Here is a 5,361-nt window from a genome sequence, read left to right as displayed (position 1 = left end):
TCCAGTTGGGTCGTGACAAACTTGGTATCAGAGCAAGTCTGTCCTAGGGGTTGTCTATGAGCCGTGTCTAGTAGAGTTTTGATTATGGATGTGTAGCGCGCCACATTTATAATCAGGAGGCTACGTGACATCTAGGGTTGTTACCTTCTTCCTGAATCTAGATCGTGCGTAGAGTTGAGTCGTAAGTGTTCATATCTAATATTCACCTTGTTTTCTTTTAGCGATGCCTTCGACTAGGAAGCAAGCGATTAGTAAACGGCTTGATACAGCTGTAGGAGAGGGTAACATTCAGGTGCCTCCAGCCATAGCAGGCCAAAGTGAGCCTCAGAGTGAGATGCCGTCTCATACCTCTCTGTCTCCTCCAGAGGATATTAGGAGGCACCCAGTACATCCAGTTCCTCCGTCTGGCACTACAGACCACGATATGCGCAGTGCAGTGCAGTTGTTGAGTAGCTTAGTAGCTGCTCAGGCTCAGAGGCAGAATACCGGTGCTGCTGATAAACCGGTTAGTGCAGGAGTTCGTGATTTTATTAATCTAGACCCTCCAGTGTTTACCGGATCAAGCCCCAAGGAGGACCCGCAAACATTTATTGATCAGGTTCATTGTACATTGCGTGTTATGCATGCTAGTGATACAGAGGCAGTAGAGTTGGCTTCTTATCGGTTATGGGATTTAGCGATTTTATGGTATGATAGTTGGGAGAGATCTAGGGGTCCGAACGCTCCTCCAGCCGTGTGGAAGGAATTTTCTGAGGCCTTTCTTCATCACTACTTACCAGCTGAGATACGATGAGCTAGAGCTGATAAGTTCTTGAACCTTCGACAGGGTAATATGAGTGCATGAGAGTATAGTATATAGTTTGATTCTTTATCAAGGTATACTCCCCATATGGTGGCCGAGATGAGTGATAGGGTGACCACATCTGATAAATGAGTGCACAACAGCCTCCTTGGTAGAGGGCATGGATATTTCCCGTATTCAGGCTTATGCCCAGACCCTTCAGGATCATAAGTTATATGCTAAGCTCTCTAAATGTGAATTCTTGCTGAACTCAGTAGCATTCCTTGGCCATGTGATATCTGATGCGGGTATTAGTGTCGACACTCAGAAGATCGATGCAGTGAAGAATTGGCCGAGACCTACAACACCGTCAGAAGTCCGCAGCTTCCTGGGGCTAGCAGGATATTATAGGCGGTTTGTAGAAGGGTTTTCCTCTATATCAGCACCATTGACTAAGTTAACACAGAAAACTATGTTCCAGTGGTCTGATGCTTGTGAACATAGTTTTCAGGAGCTAAAGAATCGATTGACATCCGCGCCAGTGCTCACTCTCCCAGAAGGAACAGAAGGTTATGTGGTATATTGTGATGCCTCAGGTATAGGTTTGGGGTGCGTATTGATACAACGTGGGAAGGTGATTGCTTATGCATCAAGACAATTGAAGAAGCATGAAAAGAATTACCCGACTCATGATTTGGAATTGGCTGCAGTAATATATGCTTTGAAGATATGGCGGCACTACTTATACGGCGTCCATGTTGACATCTACACAGATCACAAGAGTTTACAATACATCTTCAAGCAGAAGGAGTTGAATTTGAGGCAGCGTAGGTGTCTTGAATTACTGAAAGACTACGACATCGAGATATTGCACCATCCTGGTAAAGCCAATGTTGTGGCAGACGCTCTCAGCCGTAAGTGAATGGGAAGCTTAATACATATTGAGGCAGGTAGACAAGGGTTGACCAAAGAGCTTCACCTGCTGGCCAATATGAGAATCAGATTGTTGGACTCTGATGACGGAGGTGTTACTGTACAGAATACAGCAGAATCATCTTTGGTAGCCGAGGTAAAAGCACGGCAATATGAAGATCCTACCTTAGTAAGATTGAGAGAGGGAATTCAGCAGTGTAAGATTACAGCTTTCAAGATCGGAGGAGATGGGACACTAAGATACCAGGGCCGATTATGTGTACCTAGTGTGGCAGGGTTGCGAGAGAAGATTATGATTGAGATTCACCAGTCCCGATATTCTATCCATCCTGGCTCGACAAAGATGTATCATGACGTTAAGGAGCAGTATTGGTGGGATAACATGAAGAAGTCTATTGCAGAATTTGTAGCCCAGTGTCCTAATTATCAACAAGTAAAGATCGAGCATCAGAAACCCAGTGGATTGATTCAGAATATAGAGATTCCGACCTACAAATGGGAGGTGATTAATATGGACTTCATTATTGGATTACCTCGCTCTTATCATAAGTTTGACTCCATCTGGGTGATAGTTGATCGACTTACAAAATCTGCCCATTTTCTACCAGTTAAGACAACTTACACGGCTGAAGATTATGCGAAGTTGTATATCAAGGAGATTGTTAGGCTTCATGGTGTGCCGGTATCTATTATATCAGACCGAGGAGCTCAATTTACGGCTAACTTTTGGAGGTCTTTTCAGAAGGGTTTAGGCACACAAGTAAATCTCAGCACTGCATTCCATCCGCAGACTGACGGACAGGCTGAACGTACCATCCAGATGCTTGAAGATATGCTACGAGCATGTGTTCTAGATTTCAAGGGGAATTGGGATGACCATCTGGCACTTATAGAATTTGCCTACAATAATAGCTATCATTCCAGTATTAAAATGGCCCCGTATGAGGCACTGTACGGGAGGAGATGTAGATCACCAGTTGGATGGTTCGAAGTCGGTGAGACAGAATTATATGGGCCAGATTTGATTCACCAAGCCATTGAGAAGGTGAAAGTGATACAAGAGCGACTGAGGACGGCACAAAGCAGGCAAAAGTCTTATTCCGACGTCCGACGTCGTGATCTGGAATTTAAGGTTGGTGATTGGGTTTTCCTGAAGATCTTGCCGATGAAGGGTGTTATGCGTTTTGGGAAGAAGGGTAAGTTGAGTCCGCGGTATATTGGGCCGTACAAAATTCTTCGACGAATTGGACAGGTTGCTTACGAGTTAGAATTGCCATCTGAATTGGAATTTGTCCACCCGGTATTCCATGTATCTATGTTGAGGAAATGTATTGGAGACCCTTCTTGGGTCATCCCTATCAAAGATGTACAAGTTACAAAGGATCTATCATATGATGAAGTGCCAGTGGCTATATTAGATCGACAAGTCCGCAAGCTGAGAACAAAGGATGTAGCTTCCGTGAAAGTATTATGGAGGAACAAGAATATAGAAGAAATGACATGGGAAGCAGAAGAGGAGATGAAGTCTAAATACCCTTACCTATTCCAGAGTGAAGATAACGAGGATGCCGGGGGAAAGAAGGACGCATTATAAGGTGAAACGGCTCTATGAGATAAGCAATAGCTTGTGAATACTCTTTTTTTTAATACAAAATGGTGATATGCAGATAATGTACATATCCATAATGCTTTGTATAGTCTTGTATGGCCATAGGTTGGGTTTAACTGCTTGCAAGTTTGGCTAGTGTCCATTTTATAAGGGAAACTCAGCCGGAAATCTCCGTCGGAATCCACGATGAGTTAGACACCCCATAAACCCTTACATTCGAGGACGAATGTTCCTAAGGGGGAGAGGATGTTACAACCCAAATTCGCATATCATAGATCACGCCGTAAGGTAGTCGACGTAAATCCAAGAAGAGATTATCTTTGAGATGATAATAATTTAATCCTATTGGTCTTAAACGATACAAGGGTGTATAAGAGTGGTTAACAAGTATTTGAAGTTAAGCTAATCAAGGATGTTGTAACCCGTATTTTCGGATAACACTAGAGGTGATTAACTGTCCCAAGAGGTCTTGTTTTAATGTATTTGAATCATATAATATCCGCATCATAAGTCTTGAAGTCAAGCGAGTTATGAAATAAAAGTCGATAAAAGTTGTCGCAACTTAGGTTTATAATTTTACTTAAACTTTAGGTCAAATGTTACTGCATTTTACTCCCAATGTGCTTGGAATTATGGGGTGATCTACCTATCAAATTGAAGATCTATGAGTCTAGTTTCCAACGCATTAAACCGTTCGTCGATACGATCTCGGAATAGAGAGATATTCACGTTTTCGCGAGAGTGCGCCAAGCTGCTCTCTATGGGGCCCACAAAGGCGGTTTAAGACATTTGGACATATATAAGATAACTCAACCCTGTTTTAAGTCATTATTTTTCAGTATATTCAGACCTTATAACCCTAAAAACATTCTCTCAAGGTTCTCTCATGATCCAAGACCCAAACAAAGGGCAAACAACACAAATCAAATATCGGGAATCCCGTGGCGCTAGTAAGTTTCTTGTTCGTCTTGTTGTTGCTGATTTTTGTGTTGTTCCAGCTCGTGTGGGAGGTTGTTTTAAGTGCTTTATGTTCTGTAAATACACCTTCAAGTTTTTAATATCAACCCTAGGTGATTTCAAGTCTTCTAAAGTAATTCTAGTGCCGAAAAACCCGAATTAATTGCTAGTTTCGCTTCCTTGTTCTTGTGGCAGAATTGAAGGGATATTTCGTGGAAAATTAAGGTCAAATTGGAGTTGTTCTTTCTGTTTAAAAGTAAGGAACCTCTTACTCTATATATATTTAAGATTATCCAAGTTGCAGCTAAGTCGTTGAAGCTAGAACTTGTGAAATATATATCGAAAAGCTTGGTAGTAATGTTGTTGGTTGGTGGACTATTTTGGAGGCTCAATATAATTATTAATGATGTTGTTTGGGCTGTTTGGTGATTGTATTGACTTGTGGGAAGTCATATAAATAGGGGAGGTGCTGTCCGTTTCATCGTAAAATAGGTTGCGGTCGATACATAATAGTTACGACGCTTAAACGATAATGATGGTGTCATTTCTTTTATTGTAGACTAAGGAGTCGTGATATTTGCATAGCTTGAGGTTGGGCAGCATATACAAGGTATGTGAGTCTATCCCCTTCATTCTTTTGCATGACTCCAATTGTACATAATGTAATGAACGAGCTCCCAAAGATACTCTACTCTTAGAAGCTAGCAGTACTTACATTGCTGCCCTTCTTATGAAACGATTGATATTGATGTTACTTCTCTTATTCTTATATTATCAATGTTGTTGGTAGTTCCTGATTCTTATAAGATTCTTGATGAAGAGTTAATCCTAATAACGTGTACGAAGGATACCGACCTTACGTCACTCCGAAAGGTTCAAAATATGATTCCAACGAGTCCAGCATGCATCATATATATGTATCTATTTTACTCTACCGAGCCGCGCTATAGTCGGCCGGGTATGGCACCTATTGTGCAACCACTGATCAGTTGGGTTTTACCGAGCTCCACGTGGCCGGGTACGATTCTACCGAGCCCTATGATGGCCGGGTACGTTTTACCGAGCCTATTATGGCCGGGTA

Source organism: Nicotiana tomentosiformis, chromosome 12, assembly GCF_000390325.3.
Source record: "Nicotiana tomentosiformis chromosome 12, ASM39032v3, whole genome shotgun sequence".
NCBI lineage: Eukaryota > Viridiplantae > Streptophyta > Magnoliopsida > Solanales > Solanaceae > Nicotiana > Nicotiana tomentosiformis.
This window is presented reverse-complemented; position numbering follows the sequence as displayed.